At 44.1% G+C, this 12677-nt stretch overlaps 1 protein-coding gene across 2 annotated transcripts in view; it reads right to left on the reverse strand.

Moving 5' to 3' along the window:
* Positions 1-12677, reverse strand: part of LOC138568176 (NXPE family member 3-like) — a 242649-nt gene that overhangs the window by 82386 nt on the left and 147586 nt on the right. The window lies entirely within an intron of this gene.

A 12677-nucleotide genomic window follows, 5' to 3' on the forward strand; every position in this document is an offset into this window, starting at 1 on the left:
CCTCATATTAGAAATAGTTGTATCCTGCTTTGCAGTCTCTGAAATGTTTTCAACAGCAGTGGGCACTGTGCATCATTGGCATTGACGTCCCTCGACAGTTACCATTCCCGCGTCTGGACATGACGACGATGATAGTATAAATAGCATGCATTGTGTCCATTGACTCAGTTCCTAGTTTTTCCCTGTTTTGTTCAGTCGACTTGAGGAATTAAATAGCGTTTTTGGGCCTGGAAGAAGAGAGAAGTACAAATCTTTGCTCACTGAGGGGTAGACTGGGAGTCTATGAGGAATCTGTGGGAGGAACATTCATCAGAAAGAACTTCACCATGGGTAAATCATTTTTTCTACCAATGGATTGTGTCTCTGCTGAGAAGTGAATTTTTGTGCAATTTTGATTAGCACATAATATTGCGCCGAGCCGTTCTTCCAAAGTGAGCATCCTGGCCTGACAACTTATCTAATCGGTAATGCTTTCAGAAAGTATGGAGTGAGGACCAAGTTGCGGCATTGCAAATTTCCTGCAATGGTAAACCCCTTTTCAGAGTAGAGTTGCCATTCCACTGGTGGAATGGGCTCTTCAGTCCACAGGGACATCATTTCCAGAGACGGAATAGCACTCCGAAATGCCTGAAGGGCGCCATAAAATGAGTGTTTGCTTGGTCACTGCTTGGCCTAATTTGTGGCCAGTGTAGCAATGAATAGTTGCTCATCCTGTCTGATGTCTGACGTTCTTGAAATATAAAAACTAAGAGCCCTTTTCTGGGTCAAGCTTGTGTAACCTCTCTTCATCCTTAGAAAGATGAGGAGTGTGGTAGAAGCTGGCAGTGTGTTCTTCTATATCAGATGAAATTAAGAAACCACCTTGGGAAGGAAGGCGGGATCAACCCTCAAAACTACCTTGTCCTTGGACAATACTGTGAACGCAAGATGGGACTTATAACTCACTAATCATACGAGCAGTGGTGGCTGCTTATATAGGGAACAGTGGTGCCAAGAGTGAGAAAATAAAATAGTGTGCACTGTGCATATGATTTATTTTACTCTTTACTGTAGAACGTTCAGGGTCGCCGTTTATTAAAATAATAAACATTGCATGCACGTGGCTGCCTCTGGGACAGGGGCACGTCCCATTTCACGCAGTTCTCACTTTGTCTAACTGTACAGAGCTTGTGGGGTTCCACACAGTTAGCATAATCGACTGTAAACCTTTATGTGAGGAGACTGGCGGGGTGCTACAGCTGTGGCCCTGCCAGCAGTATCAATGTATGCACGAACAGTGCAGTGAGGATCTGCATAGTAACACTTACTGAATTGGGATTCATTGGCTGTTTGTCAGCCAATAACATTTCATTAGACTGAATTGTTGTGTGTCCCTCCTATATTTGTATTGCTCTGTTAAGAGGTGTCATGACGTAGTACCATGCAAATAAAAGGAGCTCCTGCACGCACATGCCTTAGAATGGCGAAAGAATCCAACAATGGAACTCATGTCTCTGTCTCTCATTCATGGGTCTGCAGGCCTCACTGTGTGACCAGGATCCTGCAGCCCTGGCCTGCAGGCCCACACCACGTGACCACGTTCCTGCAGGTCCTGCATGGTGCTCTGGGTCCGCCATGGCCACTCCATTATCCAGATGCTTCCGGCATCCACTGTGCCCTCGGCACTCAAGGCCCATGTCCGCATGGCCTAACATGGTCCGCCCTGTAACCCAGTAAATCCGGGTGATCCCCACAACCAAGCAAGGTGCTGGCATCCCCAGCAGTGGTGGGGCCGGCTCCAGTGGGCACGCCATGCCGCACAACATGAATGTGGGTGGGGTAGGTCACATGGGCGCACAGAGCCAGAGCTAGGCAGCGCTGCAACTTCTCAGCCAACCAGCTGACTAGTGAGGCCCGAGATGAGCCATGTGCATAAAGGGCCTTAAAAAGTTAACTTGGTAAGTAAGTACTAGTGTGTATGGCTGGGGGTGTGATTGGAGAGACCTTTAGGTCGTGACTCATGGATCACATATTATTCACCTACCACGCCGGTCCGATGAGCAATGCTAGTGGTGTGGTGTCCCTATATCCTTCAGTCACCAAAGGATAGGGAGGGTCACCATCCCGCCCTAGAATTGCGCTCCTGGCACCGGCACCCTGGTGCTTCTTCTTGCTGGCCAAGCTCTTGTTCAGGACCTCAAAGGTTTCCAGGAAACTGCTGGGGTCACCTCAGCAGCAGTTTCCTGCAACCCTTTAAGGGCCTGAACCTGAAACTGGTCTTTGGCCGGATAGATGCTTCATGGTTGTCACAGCCACTCTCTCCAAGGGGTCCACCTCGGGCACCGGCTTCCCCTCTTCCGTTCTGTAGCTGAAAAGCCCACACAGAGATTCACACTGAAATACTTAATGAGAATCTCTGTGTGGTCTTTCCAGGCACGTAACGGAAGAGGGGGAAGTTGGAGAGTATACTTCTTTATCGAGTCTAGTGACCTCTTTCACAGAGGCATGCTATCTTGACAAAATGTACAGCTGAGCCCAGTACTGGGCTGTGTATAGTTTAATGTTCCGCCTGAGACCCCCATTAATGCAGGTGTGACAAACTATGCTATGTGATGACCTCCTTAACATACCTTTTAAAGGGGCTATCTATAAGTTAATTGTGGATTTCAGAAATAAATCTTTACAGCCGCCTTAGATAACTGTGCCAGGTAATAACCCCCTTAACGCATCCACTGTGAAAGTATTGGGTTAAACATAGCAGATTATGGCACTCATTAGTGAAGACGCTAAAGGAAGATGGGTAAAAGGCAATCCATGAGACACACAGTAATAGACTGACAAATGAGACAATATGTAACACTACGATTCCTTCCACAGTGTTTATCATTTGCCAATTTAATTTGACAAAACAATATTTCCATGTTTTAAAAGATGCACATTGCTGGGGGGCATGGCTTAGCTCCGACTGGGACGGCCGCCTGATTTTGCACTCCTGTTACGGTGGGGGTTCATATTACTTCATTATGGTAATGCGTTGTACATAAAGTCTTTAAAAGATAGCATTTGTCACCTTAAACATCCCTGGTGGTCTGTGTCGTTGTCCCCTGAGTGCGAGTTTGTCAGAAGACTGCTTTAGGAGACGTTCGGAACCTAAAGTCTCGTGATTCACAAGCCGACGTCTCCTGTCAGCTGTACCTGCTCAACACAGCACCAGGTGGGCTGGCTCATAGGAAGCACGTTTGAACTACAACACGGGCTCCAGCCATAAATAAAGCCCAGAATCTGCTTTTCCAGATGCAAAAGGTACTTACGCCTCTTCTATGGCTACAAATAATTTATCTAGCCTTTAATTTATAGGAATCAAAGGTTATTTTACTACAAGCAACTGTATAAACCTATATAGAGCATTTTACTGGAGGGAATACAAAATTCAACACTAAATGAGTATTTGAAGTGTTGCAAGCCTTCCAAATTGCACTGCTTAATTATATTTGATGTGATTTTTGGTACTTAGACAATATTAAGTGTACAGCTCTTTTATATTACTTCAACTACTGAAGCATACCTTTCAGCCCAATATGATTTCTAAAAAAGGTCAAAGTAAAGAAATACCCTTATCTCCGTCGAATATTCACAAAAGGCAGAAGAGTGATCCAGCTACGCCAAAAGAAGATATTTCCAATCCTGCCATGCAAACTCATCTGACAGAAATCAGAGCTCTGAAACCATTTATGGAAGCCACAAATGCAAAACTACAAATGCTTGATGATAATTGGTCCTCCTTTGAGTCAAGAATGAGTGAGGTAGATAGACGAGTAAGTGATGCTGAGGATGTCACCCGCAGGGTACAAATGCTAGGAACCACAGTCAAATCCTCACAAAAAACAGTCTGGAAATCTCAAAAATAGAAACTGAATAAATAACCTGTGGATTGTAGGCCTTCCAGAAGGCATTGAAAACGATAATCCTATTATGTTCCTAAATACTATGCTTCCCAGGTTCCTTGATCTACCAGCGTCAATGTAATTAAATATCTAGAGGGCTCATTGGGTGGGTCCGATTAACTCAGTGCGCAACTCTAATAATACCTCCAGAACTTTTATCTTTGCTCTACTAGACTATACACATGTTCTTCTTATGATGGATAAAGTGAAGCCAACTAAACAGCTTTCCTGTGAAGGTAAGAAGATGTTCATTCCCCAGGACATATCTAACGTGACTGGTGCCAGAAGGAAAGAGCTACTCACCTTTAGACCTGTCCTAAGACAGCTGAATGCGAGATATGATATTATACATCTAGCCATTCTTAAAGTCACTCTGAATGGGCACACTCATACCTTTCAAGATTCAACCGACTTAATACACTTTATTCAGTGTTACAAAGGAGATGAAATGGATATGTACAGACCACCTACTTAAATTCAGAACCTTTACAGATTGATATATAGTTTAACATTCTAATTTCCTTCGCCGGAGTGGGTTGTGAGGTGGACCGTCACTCCAATGGCTCTCCACCCTCTTTTTTTGCTATTTTACAACATGGATAGGTATGGATGTTTCCTGTTAGCCATAGTCCTATCTATAGTTTTTTTTTTACCCAGTTGGATGTTACAAACATCAATGTTGATTTTTGTTTGTCTACCCATCCATCCGTCTTTCCTTCAGTGTTATTACCACCTATGCAGGTTAATCAATTCTTGCTTGTTGGGTTGCTACTTAACTGTTTTCCTAATCATACTTTTATGCTAGCCCTTATTTTAGTAAAACATAGGTATAGTTTTAGCTACCTTGAAGTGTACCTTCTTCTAAACCATGCCACTTAACATAACCTTGTGGAATGTTAAAGGATTGCATAACTCAGTTAAGAGACAGAAAGTACTTTCTCACCTAAACAGAGCAAAGCCATCGATTGCATGCATTCAAAAAACACATCGCTCACAGGCAGAAGCTGCTAAACTTAAATGCTTCTGGGTGGATCCGATTTTTTCAAGTGCACAAACGGCACTTGAAAAATAATGGAGTTATTAACCTTATCAGTAAGGCTTTCAAATGTAAAGTTACAGCAACATACTCTGATGATTTAAGTAGATTGGTCTTAGTGAGGATGTTAATGGATTCTATTGAATATACATTTCTAAATATCTATGGTCCAACATTTCCAGACCCTTCTTTTTGGCTACATTTAAGAAATCATATTATTCAAACCAATCCTAACAAGCTAATAGTATGCGGTGACTGTAGTGAGATTATAGATCCTCTTTTGGACAGGAAGTCTAGTGTACAGTTCAGAAATAGCAAATCCCATACATAATTCACACATTTTGTGTCAGACCAAGGTCATATTGGTGCATGGCGTATAGCTCATTTGTCTGGTTTAGAATTAACTTTTTTCTCCCATCCTCACAACTCCTTTTTGGGATTAGATTACGTATTCATTTCCAAATCCATGGCTAACTTTCTCCTGGATGCCCAAATTGAAAGCATCGCTCTTTCGGACCATGCGCCAATCCATATCCAACTTACAACTCCATAGAATACTCACTACTCCAATAGATGGAGATTCAATTCGGCCCTCTTGACAGATGAGCTATTTTCACCCTTCATTACTGATGACTATAAGGCAGTACATAGAGATGTCACATTAGATCATTTGCTTGCCAATAAAAAGAACACACTTTAGAAAGAATCAGAGAATATTCTTAAGCAACTCAAATCTCATGACTCTCATTACACACGTACCAATTCTATGCTTACACTTAATAATATTATTAAGCTTAGAGTGCAATATAACAAAATTGTCACACAATACTCATGTGTGAACCTTCTAAAATATAAAGCGAAAATATATCAATATTTCAACAAATCAAGTAAATCCTTGGCATCATCCCTCAAACTTAAAAAAGAAAAAGCCAGAATTCCGGTCATAAAGGATCAGGTTGGTAATTGGACATTTCCAGATAAAGAAATTCTCCATGTTTTTTCTTAATTTTACCAGAACGTATACACATTGGATGTTCCTCCTAATAATACTCATGTTCAAGACTTTCTTCAACATGTACCCTCTTGTTACGTATCCAAGAGTTGAAGCCCTAAATACTCCTAGCTCTGCCACTGAAATTCATAGAGTCATAAAGAACCTCAAAAAGGTAAAGCCCCGGGTCCAGAAGGCTTCCCTATTGATTTTCTTGCTCACTTCAATAATCTATTGTTTCCCAAACTTATGGAACCACTCTCTTACTTCAAAACAATCAAACAGTCACGGGGATCATTCTCTGTAGCCATGCTAATAGTTTTCCCTAAGCCTAATAAAGATCCTGAACTACCCCAGAGTTATAGGCCAATTTCCCTTATCAACACTGAATGTAAAATCTTTGCCAAGATCCTAGCAAATAGACTCCTCCCCTTTGATGTAGCTATAAAGAGTCAGCCCACAGCTGAGAGGTAAACCAAGTTATTATTAGAGAATGACAAACAGCAGAACACAGTAATACAAAATGACAAGGGACAGGTGTCGGAGAGCTCCCCCGGTGTTCGTTCAGAGCTCACCTTATATAGCCTGGCAAGTTTCTATGACATTCGTAGACATTTGGTAATACTAGGAAGCAGACATTTGTGAAGAAACCTGGCAGTTATATGCAAGGTCACAAGATCAGTACGCAACGTTGGCGTAAACACCAGAATACGCCTTATAGGGTGGTATTTGTAAACAGCTAGGGAAAGGTATGGGAGCTGGTGTCTTGTGGGTCCCGAGGGCAGCATTAGGTCGTGGCCATCTTAGACAAGGCAGGGTGTGGGCATGCCGGGAGAGCCGGGTGTAGCAAGAGGTCTCAGGCTAAGCCATGGTGAAGGATCTGGGGCCTCGCAGGGGAGGGTGATTGCTAGTAGGTATATTATCAGGACAATCCTGCCACGTCAACCACCCATTTGGTCATCCCTGTGGCAGGGTAAAGACCACAGGGCGCAGATTGTCCTTTTGGGAGGGATGGTACTGGAGAAGGAGGTGTAGCAGTGTAAACCTGGCAGTGTATACTGTAATGGGGGACAGCTAAGGCTAGTCAAATTCAGTAAATAACACTGGGGTGAAAGGAATTCTTTCGCTAGCATGTGTTGGGGTGTGTGCCTAGATATAACAATCTAAGGCATCCATTAGATCGGCATATGTCCTTGAGAAATCTGAGGAACGTATTGGTATCTGGGGACATAAATATTGAAGTGCTGGACAGTTGTCCCAGAAAAACAGTCAGCAGCGGTAACCCGATAGGCATGTGATCAGAGAAACATCATTTATGCAGTGGGCATGCAGTGGCAATATATTTCTAACTTGTGCTGTACAGCCCTATGCATAATGGGACCTTATGCCAAAATGTTCCAAGCAATTTCGGTGATTCCTGGACCTGGGAAGCTGGAGATAGCATACAGCAAAGTTCAGGAAGCCAGCAGGGTAGATGATTGATCAGGTGTGGAGCAGAAATGTAGACGTCGGTGTGCTGAAAATATTTGTGGGCTGGCAGCTCAGCAGGAGAATAGGCTGCCCAATAAATAAGGCAGAGGATTCAAAGAGCAGGTATCCAGACCAGCTAGGAGGCAAAGACCCTGGCATGTTACATGGGTCAGGTGGAGCTGGTCTGTGATGCAGGAGAAGGACCAAAGGCAATTGCTGAGGTGCTAGGCTCACTCGGCAAGCCCCCCAGACCTCTGGTACTGGTGGGCCCTGGTGCCTATATTCCATTATTATGTCTGCATGAAGAAGAAACACATTTTGAGAGCGTTGGGCCACATGCCGAAGGCAGAAGGCAGGCATAGAAAGAAAGGTTTAGAGAGCGTTGTGCCACCTGCAGAAGGCAGAAGGTAGGGGTAGCAGGACGTCAGTGCACTTCTGGTGGCAGTGGTGCTGGTGGCATTACTCTGTAAATTATACCTCTGTACTGGGATCGGAGTGTTGTAGTCTAGAAGTGCAGGATGGGGTGCTCCACAGAGTCTGTCCTTTGTGGCCCGGTGGGCAGCTGTAGCAGGGTGTCTTTGTCCTGGACCCTTGTAGGTGGCAGCTGGGCTGATGTTCCTGGCATCACTGGTGGCAAGGTGGCATTGTCCTTGTCTTTTGGCTGTGGCTTTTCGTCAGCCGGTGGTGCTATCTTTACACAGTGGCAGGCGTGGACCCAGGTGTCGAGTCATCTGCAACGGCCTGCGGTGTGGGTTGTCAGCAGGACCAGGTCGGAATACTTTTGCAGATGAACCTTCAGGACCACACAGTCTCCTGGCAGGAGGAGGTGGCATGATGCTGCAGGTGGATGGGGAAGTTCTTGTTGTATTTGCTGGCAGTGAGAACCGACAGCGAGCATTCGTTTTTTGCAATATAACACAACAAGATCATCATTCAGTTGATCATACTTCTGGAGCTATTGGGGCAGGTCACTGGTATCCTCATGGGTCTGCCTATTACAATCTCATGTGTTGACAGGCCAGGCGTTCTGCTACCAGTATTTGTAATGTCTGTCAAAACGAGAGGGAGAGCATCTGGCCGGCCTAGGCCTGTTACATGGCACACCTTGGCAAGGCAGTTTTTCAGGTATATAGCAGTTGAACTTTTGAAGAATACGTAGGGTCTTGCAAATGTTTTGGACAGTCTGTCCTGTGAAATGAATGCCCCTGGCAGAGTTTATGGATACTGGGAGGCCACAGCGTGGGATGAACTCCTTAAGTAGTCTCTTAGCTGCAGTAATCTAATCAGCATATTTATAGAGGTAGGCCTCAGTCCATCTGGGGAATTTGTCCATGACAACCAAGACATATTCAAAGAAGGCACATTTTTAATTTGATATGAGGCCAGTTTTCAAATTCATGAAGTGTCAGAAGGGGCATATCATATGACCGGGGAGTTGTTTTGACAGGTTTTTCCTGGGTAGTATGTAAGACAAGTGGTGCAGTGGGTGCAGTTCTATTGTGCACTGGTTGTGAACTTGGGAGCAAACCAGTATCGTTTGGAACTATGCAGTAGTTTTCCCCTTACTTGAATCCAACACAGAGTGAACAACATTTGCCAAGTATGGCATCAATGAATAGAGGGCCACTAACCGGCCCGTGCTATCACGCCCTAGGTGATCAGAGCAACACACACAACCTTTAGTTTTACAGCTCTGTTTCTCGTTCTGGGGGCTGCCTCTTGGAGGTCCGCCAATCCGGAAAGGGATGCTAGGAGGCCCTCAAACAAGAGGGGAAACAACAGCACATAATCAGGAGCTGGAGGGCCATGGAGGGCCGTGCTTTTGGCATACAGGTCTGCCAAAACATTTCACTGCGAGATGCTGTTTGAACACTGGGTATGGGCCTTTCATTTGACAATGGCCAACTCAGTGGGTAACAAAATAGCGTTAAACAGTGCTTCAACATAGGGTGCATTGAGGATAGGGGCAGTTAGATAACCTCTCTGTTTCCAGGGTGTTCCATAATCATATGAGATACCAAAGGCATTGCGGGAATCCGTGTATATCATGGCTGTGCATTGTGTGGCGATCGTGCAGGCCCTGGTGAGGGCAATGAGTTCAGCACCCTGTGCTGATCTTACTGATGGGAGTTAGATAGCTTCTATGGGCTCAAGGTGATACAGACTGCAAATCCTCCCTGTCAATTTCCTGTGGAATATTCTAAGCCAGGAGCCGTCAACAAAGTTCTAGGTCAGCATTGGGAAGGGGGTCATCTTTGAGGTTGGGTCGTGGATAAGAAACTATATCAAATGCCACAGTCAATCACGCGGGTGACTATCCTGAGAAGTGGGAAAAAGGGAGTCAGGATTTAGAGGGGCACATCTGATGAGGGTGATATCGTGGTGGAGAGGAGTAATCTTTTCCATACTTGGTGAGGCGGGCCGCTGATAGGTGTTTTGTTTTAACTCTGAGTAGGGCCAATGGAGAGGGTGGCACTGCCCCATTTGTGTGGCATGCCAGTGCGATGGTGTCAACTTTAGAGAGCAGGAGTGCAGCAGCAGTCAATGCTTTTAGACATTTGGGAAAGGCAGAGGCTACCGGGACTGAGAGTGGCCGTAGGCAACTGGGCATTGTAGGTTATTAGAGGGAAGGCCTGCTATAGTAAATTCCAGGTGGGCTTCAGAGAGGGCTTGGGAACCGACCTAAATGGGATGATTTTGGCTCATTTAAGGGATACAGTCCACCAAACTAAAATGGGAGATGTATACATGGCTTCCCTGGACCTCTCTAATGCCTTTGATGGGGTCATTAGAGCTAGATTGTGGACAAAAATGTTAGCTATGAACGTCCCACGCAAGATTGTCCAAATCTTGGCCCTCTTACACAGGAATACCACCGTTAGGGTACGCTTATCTCAAGAAGGCTCCCTTTCCGAGGCAGTTGCTACTGAGGTTGGGGTCAAACAGGGCTGCTCCCTTGCACCCACGCTCTTTAACCTGTACGTCAGCGATGTTGAGGACCTGTGGCAGGGCCCTTCTATTACTCCGGTCAGGTTGGGTAGCTTGGCTATCGAGTGGATGGCCTTCGCAGATGACTTTATCCTCTTTGATCGTACCCCGAGGGGCCTTTGCAGAAAGATGGATATTTTTTATAAATATGCTCTGGCGAATAATCTCTCCCCCAACGCTTCGAAATCCCAAACGATTGTAATTTCTAGGAAAAGAGTTGCCAAACCTTGTATCTGGAAGATGGGTGATAACTCGGTGGATCAGGTTCAGGCCATAACCTATCTAGGTTATAATTTTTCCAACCAATCTAGCTTAAAGATGTGGAAACTGAATCTTGGGAATAAAACAGCTAAACTAAAGAATCAGATGAAGTTTCTGAGGGGAAAGGTCTGCAAATTTTCGCTTCTGCCTATTAGACGATTCTACCTTGCGAAATGTGAACCGGTTCTTTTATACGGTTTGGATATTTGTACAAAAGACTTGAGCTCTCATCTTAATGTGATCCAGGGGAAATTGTGGAAGGAAGCTATGGGCCTTTCTAGGGCTATCCCCAATTCCATTATTCGGCACGAGTTATGTCTCATATCTCTTAAAGCCAGATACTTGTGGAGGCAACTCTCCTCTTTTAGAAAAATATATGATCCTCCGATAAATACTTTATATGAGTTGTTGAATAGGGTTGTCAAAACAGGGACGGTACCATCCATTAAGAGTCTCAGCGATAGAATGCTCTTGTTGTTGGAATCGCTGGGACTCTGCTTGGATGATCTGATTCAACGACCGGGACTAGTCAAAAAATCTTTATTTAGGTCAGACTGGGTAGACACAGTAAATGATATTGAATCCCATGTTACCTACAAAGAGTACGCTAAATTTTTTCATGCAAGGGAATCAATTCCTCTATATATTCAAAGATTTCCTTGCCAGAAGGCGAGAAATACATTTATGCGTTTCAGACTAAATCAGATGCCCACTCTAGAAAGAATCTACCATTGGAACCATAGAGAAAAAGAATCGAAGGATAATTTTAAAAATCTTGCATGTCGATTTTGTGGAGCGACCGACATGATAGAAACTCTCAGGCACCTTCTTCTGACATGCACCCATTTTGGGAATAAAAGATCTCTCTACCTGGCAGATAGATTTGAGGGGGACTGGGAAACGTCGAAGAATCTGTTCTGGAGTCGCTGCATGTGGGGTGCAAATATCTCCCTAATCCTCGCATTGAATTCACTCCTTCTTAATATTCAGGAGGAACTGGAAGTTAAAAATAATGATTTCAACGAGTAGAGACTAGATAGATCCAATGGTACATGAAATGATATATGAAATGTAATTTGTATATAAACATATGGAATATTGATTTTATGGCTGGGAATGATTTTAAAGCTGATAAATGTGTTAAAAATGTTCTTTTCTTCGTAAAATGAAATATATTTTGCTATTTGTTTGGAATGTACTTTATGTTGTATAAGGTTTTATGTAAACTATTCATGCAACAATAAAAAAAAAATAAAAAAAAAATTGTAGGTCCTCATGCTTCTGTGTGAGTACACCTAAGGCATACCCCTCTTTCTCATCACAGAACATGGTGAAGAGTTTGAAATAATCCAGGTGGGCCAGGGCAGGGGCGATGGAGAGGCCAGTTTTAATTTTTTGGCAAACGCAGTGCTGTACTCTGGAGATCAGGTTAGTTTATCAGGCAAAGCATCTAAAAGCATCTTTTGCATGGGCGCAACACTGGAGGCATAATCAAGAATCCAAGGGCGCCAAAAATTGCTCAGTCCCAAAAAGGAGCGGAGCTGTCTCCTGGTGTCAGGCATAGGGCAATGAAGGATGCATGCAACACGGGCGGTATCGTCAATCTTTGTGGATTGTGACAGAAAAGAATGCTGATGGCAGATCATTGCACGTAAAGAAGGTGGCATAGGGAGGGAGGCATCAGAGTGTAGTGATAGGATCTGGCACAACTGGATGAGAAGGGACAACATCTTTATTAAGAGCTCTTAAGTCATGTGTGAAACTCTACTTGTCTGTCCCTTCTTTGGCCAGAGGAAGTATGGGGGTATTTGAACAGGCTAGTGGCGTAGTGTAAAACACCTTGGTCAAGGACTGATTGAATGAGACAGTACACTCTGGAGGGCTTGGTGGGAGCGAAGACTGTTGTAGGAGGAATAAACATTCAGTCTGTTTAGACTGTGGGACCTCTAGGTAAATACCCTCCATGGAGAAATAAATGATACAATTAATTTTGCACAATTAAATTAAT

This window comes from Ambystoma mexicanum, chromosome 1p (genome assembly GCF_040938575.1).
Source record: "Ambystoma mexicanum isolate Mex_15411 chromosome 1p, UKY_AmexF1_1, whole genome shotgun sequence".
Taxonomy (NCBI): domain Eukaryota; kingdom Metazoa; phylum Chordata; class Amphibia; order Caudata; family Ambystomatidae; genus Ambystoma; species Ambystoma mexicanum.